The sequence below is a fragment of the Ischnura elegans genome, chromosome 6, assembly GCF_921293095.1.
Source record: "Ischnura elegans chromosome 6, ioIscEleg1.1, whole genome shotgun sequence".
NCBI lineage: Eukaryota > Metazoa > Arthropoda > Insecta > Odonata > Coenagrionidae > Ischnura > Ischnura elegans.
The window spans coordinates 55828239-55854769 of NC_060251.1; the positions used below are offsets into that span (position 1 = coordinate 55828239).

At 39.2% G+C, this 26531-nt stretch overlaps 1 protein-coding gene across 2 annotated transcripts in view; it reads left to right on the plus strand.

Annotated features, from left to right (window-relative positions):
• The window catches only part of LOC124160735, a 200039-nt gene that overhangs the window by 35536 nt on the left and 137972 nt on the right, over positions 1 to 26531 (plus strand). The gene's annotated exons all lie outside the window — the stretch shown is intronic.

Consider the following 26531-nt stretch of genomic DNA (forward strand, 5'->3'; position numbering starts at 1 on the left):
AAGGTTCACGTTCTCCAATTTTCGTTTTATAGCTCAACCGGACCACTTTTTATGAGCATTACCTGAGGAAAGTGGGTAATATATTTTTGCACTCCCCCAAATTCGTTGTTAGTTATTTCCTAGTATATTGAAGGCTTGGAAAAAAATCGGTGAAGGTAGGATTTGTATAGCTTTAATGACTGAAGAGTAAATACTATTTCAGAGACTACATACCCCGAATGGGTCGAAGAAATCCTCTGTGTACAAATTCAGTCGTTTATAAATACGTGAAGATACCACTTACCGTTCAATGCTACTTAAGAGTTCTGCTTTTTTTTTGGAAAAAAATATCTTTTAATTATGGATCTCCAAGCCACTAAATTTCATTCTCAATGTACTCATATGTTCCAATAATGCATTTAAAGTTGGAATTCCTTTGATTAACCACCGGCTTGTTCAGCATTTTTTTTTATCATTGTCGATTGCGATAAAGTTTGAATAACATAGAGAGCTTTATTTTTCACACTGAGTTGGGCTCACACATCGCTTAGTGGTATAAGGGAATACATTTGACCTGTAAATGTTAAAATTCGTTTTTTGCTCTAAATATTGGTTACATAGGGGTTGTTAGAGGACAGCTCTCAATGGAATATAGCATTAAAAAGTTTGATTGAATTATGAGATCTGCATTTCGGACACTTCGCTCGTTAATCACTTCTTTGAGTCAGTGAGACTTATGTGCCGGAATGTATTTTCCCTTTATTCCGTCCATCACGACAAATTAACTTTTCCCCGTAAATGGGAAGGAAGGTTGACGCACCTAAATCTTGTCGAATCAAGCGTCCGGCCTTGAAAAGGTCCCTTTGGGGCGGTTTAGTGCCTGCTCTCCTTTTTTTTCTCCTGCGGGAAAGTAGCGGCGGAAAAACGTCGTCTTGAGGGAAGATTGGTTCCGTCGCTGTCTCCCGTCCGCCCTGCTCTTTCCCATTTCACGGCGAAGGTTTTGCGAAGCGTTTCGGGACGGACGTCGTAAGGGCTTTCCCCTCCAAGCGAGCGATTACATCCCAGGCCTCCCGACTGTGGAATCCGCACGTGATAAAAAGAAACTTGCGAATCGCCTTTTTTAAGTGTAAAAAAAAGTGAGAGTGACAACTGAACTACGATTTGCTACGTGCCAGTGGTGGATCTAGTAGGGGGAGGGGGCCAAAAGGGGCTAAAAACCCCCCCCCCCACCGAATTGGGTCGAAACATGCTCTAGATAAAATCGAAGTTTTTGTAGGTTGCCACATTGCTCAAAAATATTTATTATTAGTTATATTTTCCGGTAAATTTATGTACTATTAGTACGAATTGAATTGCAAATTAGTTTAAACTTAAGGTATACTTTAGTCTTTTTGTAATCGAATTAGCTTTAAACACCTGTTTTTGAGCCTTAAAAATCCCAAATTTCCAAAATCCCCGAACCCCTCTTCAGCAGTCTCCTAAGAAGAGCCGTCACTGCTACCTGCTAGGCGGTGCTTTTTCTGAAATGTATGGGGTTTCCATGTGAGAATGGTGCGGTTTTGAACATGTTTTCAATCAAAACATAATTAATTACAGTGTGTCTCTTTATTTTTCGAATTAGAAGTATCGCACAGTTTTTTTTACATAATTAACAAATTTCAATATGTGCGCTCTTAGTCGATCGAAAAGATAGATGTCCAACGTCGACATTAGCCTCAACAGCCTTAATCTTCATTCTACTTCGGCTTCATCAAGATGCCGCATCTTTTCTGCTCTATCAATCTTTTTTTCGTGACGTATAACTAGTTTACACCTTAGTTCACGATAATTACTATGTAGAATGCCGCCTGTCAACGTGCTGTCACCCAAAGCGTATGTATTTAAATGAGTTTATACGGGAGGGCAATTCATCATATGCTACATATGGAGCATGTTTCTCTATGGAAGCAAGGGTTGGACTTTGACAGCAGCAGAAAAGTCAAGAGTGAATCATTCGAAATGTGGTGCTACCGAAGAATGATGAAGGTAATATGGATTGACCGAACAAGTAATGAGGAAGTGCTTAGAAGAGTAGGAGATAAGAGAAGTCTTCTATAAACCTTAAGCAGAAGACGGGACAACATAGTTGGCCACATTATGAGACATGATGGCCTGATGGAAACAATCGTAGAAGGAATAGATTTTTTTTGTTGATAGAATGAAAGGCATTAGGCATTTATGTGAATTGGAGAGGGAAGTCCATGAAGGGAGGGAATTCTGCTAGAATACCTCTCAAATACTACAAGCAAATCTTTCTTAATCGGTGGGATACATAATAATCGGTGGGATACATAATAATCGGTGTAAAGGCTTCATATGTATAAAAGAGGATGTCTGTTGGTCTCTCCGTTATGCGTTTCCATACGGCTTCACGGATTACGGTCAAAGTTAGTACATTGGTGCATCTCATGCTTCCAAACCCCGTAGTGCTAATTTCCATTGCGTCCGACGCGTCCTTTGCGTTGTTTTCTCATTACCCTTTGTTACGTCACGTCACACAACTTCTGTGGTTGGACATCCTGCCGGGTAAGTACACCTTTTCACTCGCTCAAAGAGAAAACATTGCAAATAAATCAATAATTATTCATTAACCCTCTCGGTGCAAACCTTAAGTCGTTTTTGGTGTACACTCGTACGGGTGCACGTATCGATCAATGTTGTTGAGCGGAGTATAAGCTGATCCCGTGCGCTTTTTATGGAAATCGTTTTTCCACTGTGTGTTGTTCAGCGTGCCTTAATTTCCTGCTATGTGGCCATGAATTCCAAATTCCAAGTTTCTTACAATTCTGGGTAGTATCTTTCCCGAGCATCGCCGGGGGGCCTGCTAGTATTTAATAATAATGTGGTACTTATAATAATGAAGCACTTAATAAAAATAGAAGTCCACATTCAGCTTCCATTCACTGGTGTTGTGTCCGTTTGCTTTCCATTCGTCTATTCCTTGTCCCACGTTTACGAACGGGATGTTTTCCCATCCATATGCTACACCAGTTCTCTTCTGATTCAAAGTAACATAAGCAGGCGAAATGTAGTGGAATGACATTCTATGAGTATTAAAAGAAAATAGAGATGGCACTTTTCCACGGGTTTATTTAAAGTAAGAGGAAGGAAAAGAATAGGATTTTTAGATAGATTGATAGGGAGTAGGCCTTACAGTGAATTGAAAAAGGCAGTGCTGGAAGGAAAGGGAGGCTCCTAGATCACTTCTTTATTACTCCATGGAAATCTACCTTGATCGGTAGAATACTCTAATAATAATAATATTTAAAGTACGACGCGTTTCAACCGTTAGGTCATTATCAAGTACAATGGTACTTGTCTGTGTATCAAGTACAAATTGTACTTGATAATGACCTAACGGTTGAAACGCGTCCTACTTTAAATAAACCTGTGGAAAAGTGCCATCACTATTTTCTTTTAATACTCGTATGATTCGTCAGCAGCAGGCGACAACGCTTCTTCCTTCCAGACTATGGAGTCCCGCTCCGTGAACTGTATTCCTCTTTCCCTTTCCCTTCTCCACGACTCGGTTAGACCGTTTTTCACGTTCCCATTCTTATGCCTTCTGGGTCCGGCGCTCCCATCCCCTCCGAAGACACGCCCCTGCAGCCTCATTCTTTTTTTTTCTTTCACTCTCCGTCCCGACAATGAGATCTCCACCCCCGCAGGTCTTGGAGAGCACCGCAGACCAGGGCCCTGCCCATTCAAGCCGCGTCCCTCCGTCCTTTGCCGTGAGGTATGGCGACGAAGTGGGCGGTTGGAGCGAAATGTCTAGCGCCACTTGTGTCTATGGCGTATTCTCTCTTGCTCAGCTCCACCTCGTCTCCCGCACATATTCAGCTGTGATTTACTCGATGTAACCCCTATATTGGGTGAAGATATAAGTACCATTCATTTGCATCGCGAGTAAACAATCGGAAGAGATGTTTGACGAAGCTCTCCACTCTGTTCTCCAATCTATTTATTTATTTCTGTTCCACCGAAAACAACATCATTGGTATTTTAAACTGTTTTTAATGTAATAATTAAATGTACAAAAACATCCATGCCCGGCTACATAATCAGGCGAGAATCAAACCGGCAACCTCTTGTGTGGCAGGCAAGAACTTCACCGGACTTCACCCCGCCGCCACCGAGACTGGCAACCTTGTCTTATCTTATCTACTAATCTTTTCATAGTGGCATATTTCTTCTCTTTTACGTCCGTATTTACTTGTCCCATGTAACCCATTCGAGGCGGTCCTTTGCCTATTTTCCTGTCTACCTGTCCATCGACGATTGTCTTCATCAGGCCATCATGCCTCATAATGTGGCTAGCGATTAAGTTGTCCTTTCTTATTCTCTGGGTTCTCTTCTTGCGGAATAGTGCCTATGTGAACGTAGATGAATGTAGCATTATTTCTGTATCGCGGGTTGCGTGAATGTAGGAGACTTTCTTGTGCTTTAATCGATAATAACTTGAAAACTAAGGTTCATAGGGCGCTTGAGCAAAAACCAGTATCCCCCAAAAATCCATTTTCTATCGCACTGTGAACTTTGAACATTACCTGGAGGTGACGCTTTCGTACCTTCCCTTGCAAAAGATTAAAATATTTTGTTGTATTCCACGCAGTATTTAGATATTAATTTTCAGGTTATTATTAAGAGGTGTGAACAAATAGATGCATTTGACTTGACCTGAAAAGCTCGAAACCGGGTGGATCTTTCAATTTATACATACTCTGAGGAATAAAACAAAGTTTTAATCTAATATATCACGATTCCACTAAGTGAACTCGCAAAGCAATTGATTTCCCTTGACAGTTTCGAAATGGACCGTCTCAGACCAGTGGCGGATACAGAAACAGAAACAAGAGGGGGGGGGGGGGGGGGAGGGCGCAAAAGATATTTTGAGCTACCTATACTTTTATCGTAATAAAAAAATAATCGATTCACATGCAAGGTCTGAGAAAGTTTTGTTTAAACTGATTATACACATATTCAAGACAATGCCATCTTATGATATAACAAATTTACAATTGTGGTTCGGCAATGCATGCGAATCTGCAAGGGGGGTGGGCGTGTCCCCCATATCATATACCATATCCTCCTATTGCCTCGGATATTTGCTCGAAACTCCGGCGGTAGACGATGGCGCATCGTGACCTTAGTAGTGGGAATCGTTGAAGACGGGAAGGCCTAGCGTTTCGGCGGGAGATGAGGGGGGATTGTGTGGGTTAGGGAACGTTCGTGGCCCGTGGCAGTGTTTTGCGGTGATGGAGCGGGCTGGCTGACCTTCGGCTTTCTCCCGGCCTCCAACAACCCCGACCCCAAATAACTCTCTCTTTTCCCTCGACGGACGTTTTCAATCCGAAGGCTTTTAGCCCTGCCTGGCTCTTTTATTATATGTATAATATGCAGAAATCATCATCACCGCTCAACAATCCTAAGATTGGTTTGACGCAGCTCTCCACTCATTTCTTCTATCAGCTAATCTTTTCACACCTATTTTTCTCTTTCACATCTCTCTTTATCTGTTCCATATATTTCATTCGAGGTCTTCCTTTTCCGATCTTGTCATTTACTTGTCCTTCGACGACTGTCTTCATCATGCCATCATGTCTCAAGATGTGGCCTAAAAGGTTGTTCCGTCTTCTCATTAAGGTTTTCACGAGGCTTCTCTTCTCTTCCACTATTCTTAGGAATTCCTCATTGCTAACTCGGTCGATCCATTTAATCCTCATCATTCCTCTATGGTACCAAATTATTTTCCCATAGTAAAATGGATGTTTTGAATGAAAATGATGGATGGTACGAGGGGTCAATAGGCGAAATTGCTTCATGTTTAACAAAAAAAAGATTTCACATAAATAATTATAATATCGGCATGTCGAATTGGCGATGTCGCGCTGCTACGAAACTGGTCGATTTTAGAATTATTTACGTGAAATCTGCAAGGTTTTATATTTACACATGTTTCCCATGTCAGCGCATGTAGAGAAACTTATTATTTAATGTAATTTCCCGAAAATGTGGTGGGGAAAGAACAATTTTTTTAACGGGATGGGAAGTCAATAAAGGAATGTTTGAAGGACATATGTTGAATTCCTCCCTTTTCAATGCCCTCTTAAACACTCCTTTTGCCCTTGACATATGAGACTCATGCATTCAACTCACGTGTGAACTCACGTATTAATATTTGTTTGCATAATTGTTATTTGAGCACTCATTTATTATTTATCAACTCAATGTATAAGGCCTTAGTTTTGTTGTTGGCGTAGAATAGATAAAAAAATCATCTATTAATAGCTTTTTACTATCTTTGCTCCCATTTATTTAATTATTTTCGTCAGTTTTGGGTCATCTTATTTCTCCAATAAATGTTAAAGTCACTTCGTATATTTCATTTAAATTGAGGTTGTATTGATTTATTGAGTTGTACATTTACATGGAGGCTTTTGTTAATATTTTCTTAAGTTGTGCGGATATCAAAAGTTCAAACTTATGGACATATTTTGCTCGTACTTCACGCGAGTTTCATCTGATCTTCGATAGTCTTGCTTTTTGAGCAGGCACCTTGATCTTCATGGGATGTGTTCCTATTACGTGACCCAAATGCCAGTTAGAGTAATGCCAAGGCGCATAATGGTTCTGTCGTAATTACGTGGTGATGAGATCTATGTTTAACTGCGGGATCATAACCCGACTGTCTCCATGCATCGTTGAATATTTCGAGCTCCCTATCTTTTGGCTCAGAATCCGTGTAACCCAATTGCATGTTGAAGACAGCGCGTGGAGGTCTCCGTGGGTGGATTTCGTCTTGATTTTGACTTTGATCAAGGAACGAGTATGTAATTTTATCATAAAACTAATACGGTGTGGTACCTATATTGCATTGCACCGTGGTCCATCTGCTATGATTCTTTTGCGAAATACAGACTCTGCGACGGACCATTCTGATGCAGGATATCCAAACAAATCCGTCCGAATCAGACTTTGTTGAACGCTATCCGATATCAGCCTGAGAGTAAATGTAAACAAGAGCGATTTCTCCCCTTGCACAGAAGACCAAAGTTGAAATTGCAATGGGTGAGATTTGTTTTTCGGTTTTATTGACTTACTACGATGATTACGTTTGTTTTCATGTTTTTTCTTTGAAATGAAAATCTTATGTATGCTACATTTAATAATCAGGAAGATAGTGATCTATCACGATTTTGTTCAGGATTGAATACATTTTCAATCAGTAGTTGAATCCTTCACTCTGATTTTCATTTGTTAACATTTTTATTATTTTTATTGAAGCTTTTATTTATTTATTTGATAGGTTTATCACATGAAGCATTTCGGTCATTGAAACAGTAACATGTTTATAATGAATTCAAGGAAGAAGTGTAGCATATAAACAACAACAAAGTATAAGAGACAACATTAAAAAATAAAAATAAAAAAAATCAACGAAAATTTGAAAGGGGAAGAAGGTACGTAAACCTACCATAATCGGAAGAATACCTTCAATAATAATGATAATAGAAACGTTGAATTAGGGGCTTCAGCGTCTGTCTCAGTTTTCGGGCACTGATCTCCACTTGATAGCTCTTTCATCTATTTATTCTTGGGATATTATCGTGGATATCTTGCCCGGAACTTGGTGCGAGTGAGGTCACCAAGGTTGGGCATCTCATCCGGAAAAGTAGGCTTCCGTGAATTTTCGATTCGACAGATTCCCCTCCGCTGGAATTGATGCCGTGGAAAGCCGATTATGTAGGTTAGTTGTCGACGGGAAAGGGAGATGCCCAGCCGGGTCTGCCTTGGTGTGCCTATTATCTTCGGACAACTTTATGGCAGTCGCTTTAGAGTCGGCGTTTTGGAAAATACTGTACAATTTATACCATGTTGTATTTTTCATTGCAATTTTTGAAGTTAAGAGGACGAATCACTCCGTCTCTTCCATTCGTATATAGTCTTTTATTCGTGACGTATTAATTATATATTCCCATACCACCGAAATACACTACATATTAGCTTATGCCATCGGGTTTTTCAACAAGTGAGCAATTACACCTGCAAGTACAGCCTAGGTTTGAACTGCCTGAACGACCTAGGTTTCGAAAGTCATCATCATGGCAACAGGTTTATTTTAGTAACAGGAAGATGAAATTCCTTCCAAACTACCTTATTGCATCTAAACTTGAAAGTACAGGACACTTATTTCACTTAGACCTGTGACAAAGAGTGACTTGTGACTATAAGGTTGAAATGTCAAACTAGTCCGTCATAAGATACGTATTTCTCTATGACTATGAAATTAAGCTCTGGTTATAATATTTAGATAGTTCTAAATCTGAAGGTTTCTAAAGCCTTCAGATTTATTAACAAACGTCGTGTTAACCATCAAGACTACATATTTTTTGGGATTACATAAGACCTTTAGTGCGAAACGATGATCATTAAAGGATGGTCAGCAGTAATTGTTTTCATCGCAAGTTGAAATGTAAACTTTTCATGCTAAATGAAAAATGTATCATGGTGAACACCAGATGATGAGATGCTACGTTGAAATCTTAGTCGCACATTATTAAAGGGCATAGGTTAGTCCTATTTGATCCCAAATCGTATGCCCTTAGTACGGAAAAAAATCCCGGAGGGGGGACTTTTCACCCTCTTATTCAGCTATGTGGAATTACAAAGTTTTTAAAAAATATTTCATTACGTATTAAAGGCCTTCTCAAATCATCATTAAATATGTAGTCTTGTTTTTTTTTCAATATTTTTTCTATATTTGCAGTGAATTACCCTCCCGTTATTCTCCCTTAGCCCAGCCTCGTCTCATGGGTAAACTCTTCTTTAGGACGTAATGTAGCGGGGAGAGTGTGGGGTGGAAAGTGGGCCCGATGTGACTATAGAGTGAGGAAGGGTGAAATCGTCCGTTCACGGACCACCAGCAGCTCTCGCCATTGATTCGGAGCTCTCTGTGAACGCATCTCTGTTAAGTGACTGACTGCCTCTGTCTGCGACGCTCATCGGACCAGCACCGACTCTGACTCACTCAGCTTCGCTGGCGTTTTGCGAAATTGCCTCCCATCGCCTGCGACAAAGTGCAAGTCACTCGTGTCTCTTATATGCTTTTAGATATTCCAAGCGTGGAAAACATATTCATTCCCATTAAACCATTAGAAGCAATGATAATCTCTGCGCAGGTTGATACATTTTCTCCATTCCGTCATATTTTTAATAATTTAATCTTGAAAAGTACTCTTTTTGCGCGTAAATTTAAGTTTTCCGTGATTTTCGTTAGAATAATTTGGTATTTCGGTATGAAACCCAAGTTCGATCTCATAGTTTGCAAAATCAGATAATTTTGTGGCTATTTTACGTAGTTTTATTGTGTAGTCTATTGTGGAAGACGCGGATCTCTAACTATCTCTAAATAAATATCGCAATTGAAGATTGTTAGGAACTGATTTTTCAGTAAAATTTGAGTATTAATATGCTATGTGGCACGGTGTGGTGAAAGTTATGGATATTAGTTAAATTAGAAATTGCAATCACTGAATTAATTTTATCACGATACGTTTCGTTAAATTAAATTAATGTTGAATTCACTTGAGAATGTTGTTCTGACATCGAAACGCGTCTTGCTAAAATAAATTCAGTAGAAACATAGCAATATCTTATTTAAGTAACATAATTAGTTTGTTGGAACCTTCGGGAGAGGGTAAGGGGGTTTAATCGCGTAGCGTTAATCTGCAGCTCGAGGCGGTTGCCTAGGAAACCACCAATCCGCATTTATATAGTGCGTTTTTACATTGCCGAAAAATTTCTAAGTGATGGAAACTGCAGCTGCAACAAAACTGTGTTTTTCCCATTAAATATGGTCAATTGAACCTTGTACTTTCAACGCGGCTTTCTATGTACATGGACCGATCATTACTACTAGGTGTCATTTTCAAGAGGATGACGCTTTGTTGTTGAAATCGATCGAAGTGCATGTACCACTGACAATGAGTGGAAAATACAATTTGTTTCATTTTCTATGTTTAATGTTCAGAATTTCCACGAAGTATCATCGTCATCCATAAATATTGTTTGTTTCTCCTAATTTTACAGTTCTAAAAAGCTAGACAGCAAGATGAAGATATGTAACCTTTGTAAATTTTCATGGATTTTTTTTATTTTGTAGGACGCGTTTCGACGCTAAGGCTTCATTCTCGAGTATCGCCTTGTACAAACCAAAGATTGTAAAACTTTACAAATGTTGCATATCTTCATTCAGGATGAATTCTCACCAAATGAAAGCCAAATCGATCCATTCAACTTGAAAACAAAATTTATTTTACGTTACAATCATTCCATTCCAATATCCACGATAAATTGTCACGTGAAAACAATTTTTCCTTTATTTTGTATCGAAGTATTAGTATTCTAAAAGGAACTACATACCACATCTTCTGCCTCAGGGGCGCAGCTTGGAATTAAGACTTGGGGTGGGTGGGTTTAGGTGGGAAATTAATAAATTGCGGAATTTTAAGATAAATGGTTCAAAATGGTGAGTTTTACGGCTTTCTGAGGGATATTTTATTCATCCTTACCTTATTCTATTAGTAATATCAATCCAATTAAGTAAAATGGATTAAACTTAAAATTTATCTGAGCTCTGGGGGGGGGGGGGGTTATCCCTCATAACCCCCCCTCGCGGCGCCACTGTTCTGCCTGTCTCTTTCCCAAGTCACACGGATCTTTTTCAGAGTCTCTCCCTATTAATTCCTTCGCTCCTAACTCGTTCTGTATTTTATCTCCGTGCTCCATCTTGCGCGGACCCTCGGACTCGTCTGTTTTTGGGCATCATCCCGGGTTACGAGGAGGAGGGTAACACTATGGGTTTTCGAGCCGTTGTGTCTTCCCGAGCGAAAGTGTGCGTGGGGGTTTATGAATCTCCCGGCGGCCTTGAACGCTTTGAACTGGGCGGACCACCGACGCCCACGACTCGTTCCCATCTCCAGATCCCACGCTTTGTTTTCTCTCTCGTTTCCATACGCGCTCTGCTTGCTCGGGTTTTATCGACGCAGGTCTCATTGTCCGATAATAATCGAGCAGTGATGTGGGGGGAGGTATGAACACCGTGGAAAAGTTGTGGGAAAATGCCGTAAAAATCATTGCCACTAAAATTGCCAAGTGTATTCTACCCATTGAGTTAGGTTTCCATGGACTACTAAAGAAGTGATCTGGGAGCCTCCCTTTCCTTCCATCACTGCCTTCTTCAATTCACTGCAAGGTCCACGTTTCCGCACCGTAGAGAAGTACACTGCAGATCAAACTCTTCACTAACTTTTTCTTTAAACTCTTACATAACGATCCTCTCAGAAGCTCCTTCCTGTTCATGAATTCTTATCGATATAATAATAAATTTAACAATGCCATTTCTGATCGTAGGCATAAGAAGGAACAGTTGCACTTATGAGGCTCTAGTAATGTAGGTAAGAGTACGTTAATTGAAAGTCTGATCGGTAAGGGTATGTTTATTACCCCGTTGTGGGTAAATTTGCGTTTTAGGGGTTATATCCAAATTTTCATAAAGTGATATTGTTCGAGGAGTTTGACTATAAGTGCCATGTTTCATCACTGTTGAAACTGCTATTAGAGGGAAAATAATTCACTGCTCTCGTTAAATGTGAAAATGGGAGACTAATTAAATTCACCAGTCTCGTAATATTTGTATCTAATTTTATTTTCAATAGATGATGATGCGTTCCGGAATCGGCTTCCATTCGTTTGCGCGGGGACGTCGTCTAAGGAAGAGGAGGTTTGACAATCATTTTATTTCTAATATTTTTTACCGGAGAGATATCATGGAACAGTATATCAAATGATGAATGAAGATACCATACTGCCAACTTAATTTTATTTCGCAGCTCTAATACAGGTGTCTCGATTGGCTTCCAATCATGGTACCGGAACGAGCCAGAACGCCGTTCAAAAAGGTTGATTGGTTAACAAAAGACATAATACTTTTAAATAAAACTTGAATCAATTTTGTTGCTTCAAAATTTCTATTGTATACATTCGTAACCAAAACAAAAAATTATAATAAAATCTACTTAATAACGTGAAAGAAAAGAACTTACAGAGTAATATTTCACTTCTAAAAAAAATTTTGGGAAGTGCGTTACAGTACTCCTAATTTTGCCGTGACGTCATTGCTTCCAATCACTATTAGGTACTGTTGCATCAGTGAAATAAAATTAAGTGGTCAGTAGGACATCTTTTTTTTTATCATTTCATCATTTCTATTGGTGAGTGTGTGTTGTCCGTGATTATCAGTTAGCCATGATTAACCATTTGATAGTAAATCGGCCTTTGGCGTTTCTCTAGCTGTGATTAGATCGCAACAAATTAGTTTTCACTGTGTAGGTTTTTGCAGGTTTTTCACGCCTTCCTTCTTGTGTGGGCGTTTTCCCGCAGTGGGATTCTACACCTATCTCTGAAGAATACTACACCCTTATCCTCATGTTTTTTCTCAGAAACAGAAATCTTTTTTCTTGCACAAAATTTTCACTTATACTTGTTTATCTTGTTTGACTTTTCACCAATAGTGTATTTTGTATATTTTGTGTGTGGTAAACGTTTATTTGCCGACTTTAAATATGTTTGCATTGACGCTATCGAGGGTTTGGGTGGAAGAGGGGACTTATTAGTATTATTATTAGATCGATCGGAAGCTAGTGGTGAGTGCCGTGCGTGGGTGGGTGTGGGGTGGTTTTTTTCCCGGGAGGTCCTTGAGCCCTTAAAGGTCTCTCTCTCTCTCTCTCTCTCTCCTTCCCCTCGGATACATTATCCCGCTCATCCTCCTTTCCACGCCACTTGTCTCATACTCCCATCGAGAGTGTCTTTCCCTTCTCTTTTCAATTCCTACTCCCAAGGGGAATAATATATCGAGGATGACCCTGTCCGTTCGAAAGAGTAAAATACGAAGATCCGAAGTGTGATTGAGTGGAATTTTTCCATACTGGAATAAACTTTTGGTTTCAACCATTTTTACCTTTAAGGTGATGTAGAAAAAAATCACTTACTCATCATTATCTTGTATAATGCTAGGCACGATGTGTTGAAAGTTTTTAATATAAGGTGGAAATTGGAATATTTCCACGGAGTTTTATATTGACGCTACGCGTTTCGTTGCTACAAACAACATTATCTAGTGTAACATAAGTTTTTAAGAGTTCTTCCTTAATATAGGTCCCCTTCGAGCACCAAGGCCTTTTTAAGGAAGAACTCTCAAGACTTACTTATGTTACATTTGATAATGATGTTTGTAGCAACGAAACGCGTTGTGTCAAAATAAAATCAAATGGAAATATTTCAATGTCCAATTGTTCTTATAACGCATTATTAAACTTTGTGGTATGCCATTGTAAGTTATCTTGGATAATTCAACATTACATATACCACAATTTTTATTTAAAAGTAGTGGTATAAGTAATATTGAAATAACCAAGAAAACTGATGTGGATACATCGAAACCTTGGGCTAAATAAATTTCATAGTCGTAGAAAATGCCAAGGGTTTATTTCAGTACGTTCCAAAGATGTTTAATGTATGATATTCGTATATTTACGCTTTAATTAGTTATGAATCGGTTTTCAGCATTGTCGGCAAAGCGGGTATGGGAATAGTGTGTAGCTATCCATCTATTTTCAATGAATGAAACATAGTATTTGCCATCGCGATTATTTGGATTAGTGTTGAAAAGTGGATCAAATGGATATGAATGAATCAAACCATCACGAGCATGAAATTCGGTTAACAGTTCTATTTTATTTTATTTTTAAGTTTATTGATAATATCCACGCATAGTAACATTGCCAATTTATGGTAACTCAATAACAAGCAATTAAAGTAAATATAACGTGAAACAAATGCATCAAAATACGGAAAACAAGTGCATAAAAATGAAGAGAATAAGAAGAATCGTAGGAAGTGATGCCATTTATTACCGTAGAGGTGAGATAGAGCCAAGTTTGTGAAGGCGCTGGGGAGTAAATAAAAGGGACCAAACCTCGGAGAAAAGGCGATAAGAATTGTTGGGAGGGGAAAAAAAAGGATCGTTGAATGATTTTCAATCTAGGAAATGGTAAGTGGAACATGGAGATTTCATTATATTTTTTGAGTTTACCATAAGGCCTGCTCCCTTTCATTCTATCAGTACATCCTATTCTATTCCTTCTTCTATCTCGTTTATCTAATATTCTACCCTCGTATACACTGTTTTTAAAATCCCCTCCTCGCTTAAATACTCGCGCCATCCATACCTGCTGTCTCCTCCATATCTCGTAGAGAAGTTATCCCTCCTCGCGCACCTTGTCCAGTACTTCGTCGTTCCTCTGTTTATCCATCCAATTCGTCTTTTTCATTCTCATCCACAATCTCATCCAGTGGCTAAGCGAGGAATTTTTTACGGGAGGGGTGCAAACCAGGAGGGAACATTTTTGAAAACCAGGGTACTGAGTAAAGGGTTTTAAACTAATTTTAACACTTTTCATGATCGAAAAAATCTTTTATAAATGCATGATTGTGCAATATTTTTTTAGTGATGCAAAGTAAGTGTGCTTCTATATTTCGGGGAGTCCGGACCCCCTGGACCCTCCACCATGCTACGCCACTACCCTCATCTCGAAAGCCTCCAGTCTTTTCTCCTCCTCAACGCAACTTAAATCAAGTAATACTAAATGCGAAAAGACTTCTGAATCGTCAGCCGCGAATCTATCGTATTTCATTGTATGTGGTGGCTGGAGTGAACCCATTCTAGTCACGTGATATATCCAAGACGATATTATTAAATTTCCTTTTTATTTTCGCTCGCAGCATGAGTCTCCGGGATAATGGCGTCTCTGCGGTGGTTTTATTGCGAAGAATACGTGTAAATCTGGGGTGGAACGGGGTCATTTCTCGCCGTAGTCTTATCCGGCCGCTCTCAAGGTCTTGGCGTGGTCTCATGGCGTTCCAATTAACGGGAGAAAGTGATGCTTGGTCGGCGATGTTGCCGTTCAAAATTAGTCCATTTATGAAAAAAAAACGGGTTGCTCACTGATGAAACAGTATGACGATTGCGTTGCACATACCAGCTGCGTCGTGTCATATGCATGCCTGCTTCGTGACGACCCGTAGTGTTTTCAGCGGGTAATTAGTTTCAATGTTCAAATATTCCTCCATGCATAGTTTTCAAATTTTCCTAATGTGTCCGGTCCATGCTTGGAAATTTATTTCTTCGTTGGAGGGCATATATTAGGGTAGTTTCCTTCGTAAAGAAAACGAAAGGCATTGATTGCGATTCGTTACCCACCATTAATGTATTCATAATATATACTAAGTATTTGGTGTTAGAAATCCCATTTTAGACGAATTTTAATGGTAAATTATAACCTCATTTGAAAAAAATCAGATTGGCGGCATTGCGATGCCACTCCACATGAAGTCACAGGGGCCTAGATGCTAGACGAATAGTCAGGAGTTTTACATCGTCTGAAATTACCAATGAATGCCTGTGGGACATAGATCAGGGAAATATCTCTTAATAATCACCTATTAATATTGCCTATCGTCTTCCTTCGTTTGATAGGGTATTAATAATCCTTATTTAATCCAAACGCTACCTGCTATCAGTGTACTCTCCTATTTGCTAGCAGCCGTCATCGTAGCGGCACTTGGTCAAGGTGGATTCATGCAGCGGCAGCGGGAACCAGAATGTCGTCACATGGGCTTTTCCCAGCATTCATACTTGCCGTTGCGTTTTCACTTTTCATTTAATCGCGAAAAATAGATGTAGTCATTTAAAAATCTAAAAGCGTGAAATGCGTACTCCAGGAGTAATAATCTTTTGTTTTAGGCAATTAAAAAAAACAGGAAACCACCCTGTTGTGGCAGGCGGTATAACCGCCCAAACGAGTGCTCTCTGACCTCGCGGTGAATGATCTCCCCATACTTATAGCGGGTGGCAGGTGTGATGATAATGCCCGTATCCTCCCCTCTTGGCTTCCCGCAGCGTGTATGACGTACTCCCGACGAAATATTATTCCATTCGCACGAGCTGCCCATCCGTCTGCCGCCTCTCTTCAGCAGTAGGATGCATACATTTAAAAACGGCCAAAGCCCATTCCGCCAAGTTCTAGCCCAACTACTCTCTCTATTGAAGATAGAGAAAAATTGTGTCGCGAAATTTTAAACCTGGATTGCTGATGTCAGTGGGAGCTTTTTTGTCAAAGATGTTTGGGTCATTCTACCACAATCGTACAAAATTATGCCAATGGACTGCCATAAAAAACCAAAACTGGTAAATTAAAAAATATAGTGGCATATTATTTTATGTACATTTTTACTAATTTTAGTGACAAATTAGCAATGAAAAAAAATATATTCCCTAAATTTAATGTCCACAGATTATGATTCGTCATGTCCGTGGAGTGTCCCACATATATTTCCAAAGGGGCGTTTATTGTATTAACAGCCTTTACTAAATAATTTAATGTAAAATCCATGATTAAACAAGTTACAACAATATAAACATTCCAAAATAGTTTTTTTGGGTTGCTTTTATTTCGTACTATTTATTATAAAATAAAAACATTGTCCTGCCTAAAAAAGAAATGTCCGTGGACACACAGGAAAAAGGGGGAATTATTCATAGGATATGGTGGCAGCCCTAAACAACCAGTGTGTCGAGAATGATATTGTCAGCTATCTTGGGCTGTTTGAGTTTATACTTGCTTTAGTGGATTTTTTAATGCTGGAAGAAAAAAATTTTCAGTTTTTTGAAAGAGCCAAGATCGTCAGTCATGTCCGTGGAAAGGTAAAAAATAGTAAAAGTAAAATCTTTTACTAATTACAATTGAGATGTCTTTTGCAGCTATAAAATGCAAGTTCAATGTGGTAAAGACAGTTCCCTAGCTTATTGTTAAGTCCCAACTATAACTTAATTTAGATGAAATCGTCATGTTCGTCGACATCATGCTCGTGAAATCTGCAAGTCCATGGATATGGCAGATGGTAACGGACATGATGATACCTACACTATCACTAGTTACAGAATTTCCGATGACAAATTAAAAAAAATTCTCGTGAGTAAACACAATATTCCTCTTCTGCTATGTCCGTGGACATATATATATCATGTCCTTAGACACAGCAAAAGTAAAAATAATAAAGTGTAAATATTACTAACGATCACTTACGTCATTAGATTGCATGATTGACCTACTGTAATTACGCAATTTTGGTTCTCAATAAATAAAAAATAATTTCTTTAAATATTGCCTGTAGAAAATGTACTTTTTTGGAGATCTACACGTTTAGGTCGAAAACGCATCATATTTTAAAAAAACATAAACTATGAGCAAAGCGCTACAATTGGCCGCGAATTTGTCCTGTTGCTGGATGTTCTGTACATCTCATGACTTCGAATGCTTAACCTGCCGGAGTTCGCGATGTATCCAATGTGACATAATTTTTCTCCGCCCTGTATGTGCGTCTACAAAGTACTTAAGGCGACGCTTTGAATCTTCATCATGAATAAATAGCTTCACCATCAGCAGATAATATTTTTTTTGAATCAGCTCTCCACTCAATTCTCTTATCGGATATTATTTTAATACCTATATAATTCTTTTCTTTGATTTCCTTTATCTACTGCTCCATATATCTCATATTATGCCTCAATTTGACGTTCTCCTCTTCCACCTGTACTTCAACGATAGATTTTAACATATCATTGTCTCTCATGGTGTGATCGATTAAATCGTCCCGTCTCATACACATGGTTTAAAAAAACTTCTCTCTCCTACTCTTAAAACACCTGCATTTCTTAAAACGACCGATAAATTTGGTTTTCATCATTCTTGTAAAGCCCAAGAAATAAATACGTTACTGTGCGTGAAATATAGCCATTAAAGTAAAACAGAAGCTACCCAGTAGAAGCTCTTGTACCTGCATAAGTGTGGGCCAAAACATCCCATATTTTGGGCTGATGGACTCGTGCCGTTTTCACGTCTTTAACTATAGAATTTTTCATATCTTATGATCCTCACGCGTTGATCGTCAGTTGTTTCCTTGCCGGTTCGACTGGAATCATTCCTAATGCTGTCTCTCGTGAGAGTCAATGTTTACACATGACTCTCTTCCATGCTCATTGGCATTGTCTGCCAGACCGGTTTCCGCCGCTAGGTCGCATTCGTTGGAATTCTTTCCTCTTGGCTTACTTTCGTGTGACACATTCCTCTTTACACTTAGATGCTGGCAGGAAATCCCATCTGTCGGTATCGATGGAGCTATCGGCATCGGCTATCGATCGTTGGGCTGTCCTGCTGTATTTTTTATTTATTTATGCAGAGTGTTCCAAATGAAATTGTTTAGTCGGGATATGGTGGCGACGAGGCTCAACATAGGAGTCAGTAGTGGCGGATCTATGAGGGGATAGAGGGGGATTAAGGGGGTTACAGCCCCTCCTTAATTGGGTCGAAACATACACTAGATAAATCGAAATTTTTGGAGGTCACCAATTTGAATAGAAGTATTTAGTTATTAACTCCCCCGACTCCCAGCAGTGGCGATCTAGGTTTGGACCTAGGGGAAGTAGGGGGCAAACTCTCACTGTCACATAGTTGCTCCCAACGAGTGGCAATATGTATGTGAACACAACAGTGTGTATGTGACAACAAGTGAAAAATCATTGTGTCACTCAGTGTCACTCGAGTACCATCGAAATCGAAAATTTAATCATTATTGGAAACAGCCTACGTTTTCCTCGACAGAGAAACTTAAGTTTTCACGAGCGAGTAACCGTGGAACCTGTAAGTAATGTAATGAATATTTGGCTCGTTAAATTGCCATAATGGTGATAAAAATACTGAAAATTGATTGCTGATATCGTAGAAACGGAAAAAAGTTTTGGTGGACGCAGTATTTCGTCGATCATCTCTTCGTTATGTCAACTCTCATCGTCAGAAAGATTGACAATTAGAGTTGACACAACGAGTGCCATTGAGTTGGCAAGACCGTGTGAAAAGATGACGTGAAATATGTCCGTTGTAGAACATGTTCCGTTCATAAGCGCTGAGGATGCGTCTCGGTTAAATGTAGCCGATACCACTCCCCTCCTCATCTCTTCAACCTCTCGCAACTTTCAATGTTGGCAATCGTGGTGATCCAGATCGGCGACTACCGTTCCGTGTTTCTGTTGGTCATTCTTCCGACCTCTCCTACTTCCACATAACTCGTCCGTCTTTGGTTGCGTTTTCCTTTGTCGTTAGTGAGTCAAAACAATTATGAAACAGAATTTCCCTCATTAAACGACATCGTCCACCAATAACCGATTGTATTGAATGTCGTAGATGGACATCTCCTTGTGAATAAATAATGCGTTAATACTATGTTTTCGATGCCAATATTTTGTTTTGATTTCTGCTATTTCTTGAAAGGCAGTGGTTATGCTCGCCTAATTTATTATAAAATACTTTAGGCCATATGCGTTTACCATAAACGTTCGTTTTTTCTCTGTTCGTCTTCTTTTTCGTAATTTTATAATTCCATTATTATTATATGCAATATAGCAAAGTTTTCTTTCAGAAAAAATATTTAATGAAGGCAAAATCAAAATTCTTACAGAAAAGCTTGGGTGTATTTTGCGATATTTGGCTAGTGTTGGCTTCACACCCGGTGGACTCGGGTTCAAATCCCGGCGGTTGCTAAGAATTTTCAGAGACTGCCCGATCTGTGCTTGAGTTTTGTGTGGAGGACATTTCAAGCGCAACAGTCCGTCCATCGGATGGGACGTTAAGCCGTGGACCCCTGGGCGCCTTAAGCTAAGACCAGGCTAATGCCGACGCCGGGTTTCTCTCTACCCTTGCGTACGTATCTTATCTTTTCTCATGGTAAAAATGACATCAGTAGTCGGTCACCTCCTCCAATTACCATGCCATACCATCCCTTTTTAGAGTTTTCAGTATGTTGTAACAATCATGAGAATTCATAAAAAAATGAAAACAGAATACGACTCTAGTTTATGATGGAACCTGCTTTTAATGCCTCCCCCAACCTCTTCTATCTCCTACTTTTTATATACCAGCCTCGCTCTCGCAATTAATGTCCTCTTACCATAAGATCACCTGCCGTTCTCATTCGGTAGTGCGTGCTTCTTCTGGATAATGGCGAGAAGCCGTTTCCTCTGGGAAGCGGATGCTTGAGCATAAAAAAAAAATAAATACGTGATGTTGGATATGGGCGAGCGAAAATAAAGCCTTTTCCTCTTCGATGCGCCGCGCCGTGCTACTAGATTATATCCTTCTTTCCACGAATCGTGTCCGCGTGACGTTCGTCCCTTCTTCATGAACGCGTGATGGATGGCGTCAGGCGAACGTGTGTATTGGGCTCCGACGGGATGTCGCCGCCGAAGAGCACGTGGAAATAGCACATATTGGTTCGGATGGATTGACTTATCTTTTGCAAATTCATGCAATGTAGTAAAGTTTAATTTTAAAAAATTAAATAAAAGAGAGAAAGAAATTGCAAAAAAGTAATAAAATATTTAAAAAATAATGACAAAAAATAAACAAAAAAGTATTTATACAATGTAATAACGTCAATATTGTTATATCAATGTTATGGCTACAAAAAAGTGAATATTTCTGTATTAAAATATTTTAGTTATAAATTTCAATTTCACGCGAACAACACAATACATCCAGCATAGAACACGTGCGCCATTTTTAATTATCCATTGTAAACTGGCTGGTTGGGGTGAGCCAAGGCTCACCGGTACAGCTTTAAATCAGGTCCATACTGTTGACTAGGTGTCGCTATTATTAGGAGTATGTTAAAATGGGATGGACTGAAATGGAGATAAAGCATTTTCTTTTAATATGAGCGCAAACAATTTGGACCTCGTCTTCATACACGCAGTTGCAGGCGGCTAATTTTGACGAATTTCGTTTTTTTTTAGTGGTCAGTATTTATTTAATGCAACCCAAAAACAGCACAAGACAACAAAAACATCACGATAACAAAAAAAATTAACAAATAGTGAGAAAAAAGTTGGAAACTACGAACAAATTAATATTCAACGGTATTATCAAATGAAACAAGTAAAGCACGGTAGTATTCATTGGGTACTTCGAGGAGTAGTGGGAAAATTACGATGGAAATGGCGCTAGATGAGGGAATAAAAAAATACACGTTTAGAATAGGAGTTAATGGAAGAAGGTAGTCTGAATAGGAAAGAACGTTTAGAGACAGAGAGGCGGGAATCGAACAATGAAATAGGTCCCTCGACCTCGTCGTGCGCGAAGGAACACGAAGAAGGGAAAGCGAGAGAATGTCACATGATCTATATTTGCCATTAATAATATTTTTTAAGAAACTCCTGTCAATAGAGCGTGAGAAACGGGGAATGAAAAATTACGACACTAGTTTTAAATCTCGATGTTTATTCTTCGTAAATGAGCATTGAACTTTCATGACAAAAGGATATCAGAGGCATCAGAAGAATCTGCCCAGACGCATTGCATTCATTGAAGTATTTTATCGTGCGAAAGATAAGCGTATTCCCATATCTATCCGTTAGGCTAAATATCTCTCTTCATCGTTTTTTTTCATATTCTAATTTATTTCTAGTTCTAATTTATCGTTTCTGTCAAACCTGGAAATATAGTAAGGGGTTCTAAAATGGTATTCTTCGCGACACTCTTAACCCGCCGTTTACACATACAGTTGAAGTGCTCCAACGAAGTTAGGACTAACATTTATTGAAGTCCTCCATGGTTCTTGGAAAAAATGAATTCCCATATCTATCCATTCGGAAAAACATCTTTCTTAATTTATCGTTTCTATCGGCCCTAGAAACATAGTATGGCTCTAATATTATGTTCTCCGTGTCGGTCTTAAAGATATCTATTCTTAAATGCTCAAGCAGTCTGAGCCTAGCGCGCAGCCTCCGAGTCTCAAACGGCTCCCAGCCTAATTCGCTTAACATCTGGGTAACACTGTCTTTACGGCCGTAGCAGTTTTTGACGAAACGCGCAGCCTTCCTTTGTATTTTATTCAGTTCGTGGATTAAGTCTTTCTGCACCGGATCCCATACCCTCGCTGCATATTCAAGGTGCGGTCGGACGAGAGCGAAATAGCACCTTTCTTTTACTTTCTCATCCGAAAATCTTCCCACAATACGCTTGACGAATCCTAATTTCTTCAGGGCTATGCCGCAAATATTCTTTATATGTGTTCCCCACGTGAGGTTCGAGGTTATCGTAACTCCCAGTCTGTCTGCTGCCTTCGTCTGTTCGTCTGTTGCCTTTATGTCAATACCATTCACAGCATGAACATGGGAATAGTTGGACGACCTTCCCAAGAAATGTACCGCGGTGCATTTTCTCAGGTTACGAAGATCCGAAAATCTTCCCACAATTCGCTTGACGAATCCTAGCTCCTTCCGGGCTATGCCACAAATATTTCTCGTATGTAGGTCGTTGGCAGTGAGAGGATGGAAAGGCATGAAGAGTTAATGAATGGTGCTGCTCAAGGATCCGCCAATATTGTCGGAATATCGATGTCAAGCCATCTCAATGCTCCCAATTCGAGATCGTACAGGGATAGTTGCTGCCAGATGATCTTAAAAAATACTATAGATTCGATCCTGCGAGGATTAATGGCAGAAATTTTATCTGATCGAAAACTAGAGTCGATTATGTGATTGCTATCGTTCAATTCTAGGTCTCTGGTACCGGCCGCTGCTGTGGGAGATAGTTATTTTCCATTATCGTTCCGCGCCACGTTTTACCTTGTGTGTTTCCAGTAAATCATCTTTTATCAAGATCCTCTGCCATACAGAGGCTGATTAATTTTTGGCATTTCTGTGTTCCTGGCCTACTTCCAAACCTCCACGAATGCAATTGTTGCTAGAAGCCGCGATAAAGAATATTTCCGAGTTTACTTTTGCAGTGGCTGATTAATATTTGCATTTCCGCGTTCTTTTATTGGCTCCAAGCCTCCAAGATTGCAATTGTTCATATAAGCCTTAAATTAAAAATGTAGCTGATTATATACTTTCCATTTTACGTTTTAAACGTTGAATTAATTTCGTTAGTTCACAAAAGAAAAGACACGCTTGCATTTAACGAGAATTACAACAATATTATTGTATTGCAGCAATATTATAATTGATTCCCGAAACAGAAAAGTTTTAAATCAAAGAGAAATATTCGGAAAATTTTCAAAGCAGTTCTAATTCAATCGAACATTACCGTACTATAAGAAAGCGAGCGCTGTAGAAATAACATTTTTCGAATTTTATAGTGTCCAAGCACTCAGGTATGCTGGGTTGTAGAATACGGCAATTCTCTTCGGATCGATGTCTTTTCATTTGTTTAGCTGTAAATATGCAGTTGGGTCAACGTGAGAGAACCTTAAACAATTTCATTACTGTGACGTCTGAGCTTAACAAAAATAAGCCTTTACGATAACATTGTCTCAAATTTTCTATACTATTACGTCAGGAGAACTTCTTATTCGTACCTTTAGACTTTCACCAAAATTGGTATCTATAGTCTGATACTTGAACGTACGCTCCGAACGGTCTCTTTGCTTTAAAAATTTATAGCTGATGGGAGTTGTTTTCGTAGAATTACTTTTTTGTTACGCGATTGCTGTCCATAAGTGGACTAATTTTTCTTAAGGCCTACGGAAATCAAAGTGATTGTCACCTTTTTGCGGAGAATCCAACTTAGATACGTTGCCTAGCGGCGATGTAGGATAACCCTTCCGTGCACTTCCATTGTCGCTTGAGCAACTCTTCTGACGTCACCAACGAGGTGAACGTGCCTTTTGCTTCAGTTGCGTGGTCTGAATAGGTCGACTTGTATGTTGGATTCCTCTATGCAATCATAGAGCTAACCTTTTCTGGTGTCATACCTTCGGGCGATACTTGCGCTAGAAGTACTTTTCTGTTCCTTCTACGAGCTTGCAAGTAACGAGATTGAATCAAAACAAGTACTTTGTGTGAAAAAAATGTTTACCTGTCGTAGACGTAATCTTTCGATGCTTAAAAGCAAAGTAAAGTTTACTGGAAATGTAGGAAATTCAATCTTACTTTTAATTCTCAGCTCAATGTGCCGACCATAACGCCAATTTCATGCAGCCTTCTTTATTTTCTGCAATTACACGTGTATGTTCTTATATCTCAAAAAGTTATCGGTTAACGGTAATAGTAATCGGTATATGACACTCACATGGGCATTAAATTAGTGTTTAGTCAAAATGATACTTAAATTCTGGCTTTTAGGAAATGAAAGTTTACTGTCTATTACGTACTCAACTGCGCAATTACAAACTCAGACACACCTATTCTTTTAAAATAAGCAGTAGGTAACCATACCCCCTCCTGTCTGCGACGTGCTGAGTTTTTAAGCTAGCTTTTCCCATTGCGCTACTTTCGGAGCTTTATCCTGATTCAGCTTACGTTTCTCATTCGCCCTTGACATTTTGAAATGGCGGAGTGGCTAACCGTTACCGTGTGGTCTTAGAGTGAGTGAGTGAGTGAGTCAGTAGTTTTTTTTTTTAATCTCGACGACCGGTAACATGAAGTGAGTGTAGCGTTTGGTGCGGACATGAATTGAATCCAGCGTATAAATCATGCAAGTGTCATGCTGTTAGTCTCCTTTTCGCGCTCATGTTCCGTTTCCTACTGAATGTCAGCGATTGAAAGTGATTGCCTGTGGGATATTTCACATTGGACATGTTGGCGGACAAGGCTTCTGTCATTATCATTTCCATCCCTTTATAGTGCGAAGGACAATGGAGAAGTTTTAAGTGACGGTGTGGGAGGGAAGCGACTAAGTGCTATAGATTCCAGCCCTCTATCTTAAGCTACTGTACCTTTAGGTCCGGTTTTATGACTTATTGTTAGCGTCACCCTGAGCATGAAACTGTAGTAACTTGAGAACGTTTAAAGTGAAGCGAAGTAAATTAAATCGATTCAGGCGTGATATGGTGGAAGTTCGACGTATTGAAATAAAAGGTATTTGTACTTTTCCACAGTTATGGAAATTATAATTTTAGAAAAGTGCAACTACCTCAAATTTCAATAAAGGGAAGTAGTTCAGAATTACATCTGACGAAGCAGATGTTCTTAAGTGGAATACATCGTTTACGTTGATCTTCAAGCACCGAAAAAAACTAAATAAGATATTTTGTATAAAATCGGCCTATAATAAGAAAAAATGTGATCGATGCACAATGAATGAACTTATTGGCTAACGTATAGATCATTGAGGAAACCTAAGTGCCATGTACGACGTATTATTTTTATTTATTTTTTATTTATTTCCATTTTCCCATAAACAGCACATTTACGGCCTTTACAATGGGGAATTAACAATTAACAATGAAGGACATTCACACACGCCCATGCCCTGGATAAGGGTAACTTACCCAGGCGGGACTCGAACCCGCGACCTTCGGTTTGGCAGTCGAGGACTTTACCCCGCCCGCGCCGCCACCGAATTAGGTAGTGTTTAAAACCTTCTCGTTGAAAAAAATGCATAAATGGGACCACTCATGTTGACGATGAAACGTTGAGAAGTCTATTCATGTCGTGCATGAAAACATCCAATTTTATGTGTGCATAAATTGATCGTTGGATAGGTTTACTCATCTTCAGCCCCCCATTTCATCATTTCTCTCCATCCAAAGCTAAAAATTCTACTTCTTTGTGGTTCTTTATCCCCTTACCCCTCTTAACTTACCTCCAGTAACTTCTCGGTTCGTCTGGGGGGAATTTTCCTAAAGTTCTCCTCGTAATTGTCGAGTATCCTCAAAATTTTGCCATCCCTCTGTGTTCTCCGTGTATCTGGATATCGTATCATGACAGTATTAGCTTCAGCTTGATAACACTTACCCTATATGTGAAGGGAAGTATCATTTTTACGTATGAGTATTATTATAAGCCACCCTATGTTTTCGATTTCGTAATTTGTTAATTATTTGTTCAACTTAATTATATCTGTATGCATTGAAAAATATCTGATCAAACACTACATAAGGATCTGTCCTACTTATAAACCCTCTTGTCAGTGACCGGTGAAATTTAAAGTGGCCGCGATTTTTTAATATTTAAATGACTCACTGTGTCTGTTATTTTTCGAGTCGAAGTATCTTCCCTTGGCGATATTATAATGAGAGAGCCGGGTGATCCATGATGATTGACTTAGTGAGATATGAAGAATCTGATCCACCTGTTGGAGGCTGTGGAACCATGTATGGATTTGAAGGGAACCGGTTTGGCGAGAGAAAAAAATTGTGAAATTACTCCGGGTCATCAAATTTGAATAATCAGTGCAAATTCGTTGTTTATGAATAGTGTTGGTTTGATCAGGGTTCTGTTGTCCGAGTTACTGCTGTTTTGACATTTGCGATGAATAAAAATAAATTGAAATCGTTTATTTTGTGGCGGAGATAATAAAATATTTCTACTTTATTTACGAGGTTGATACAAGAAT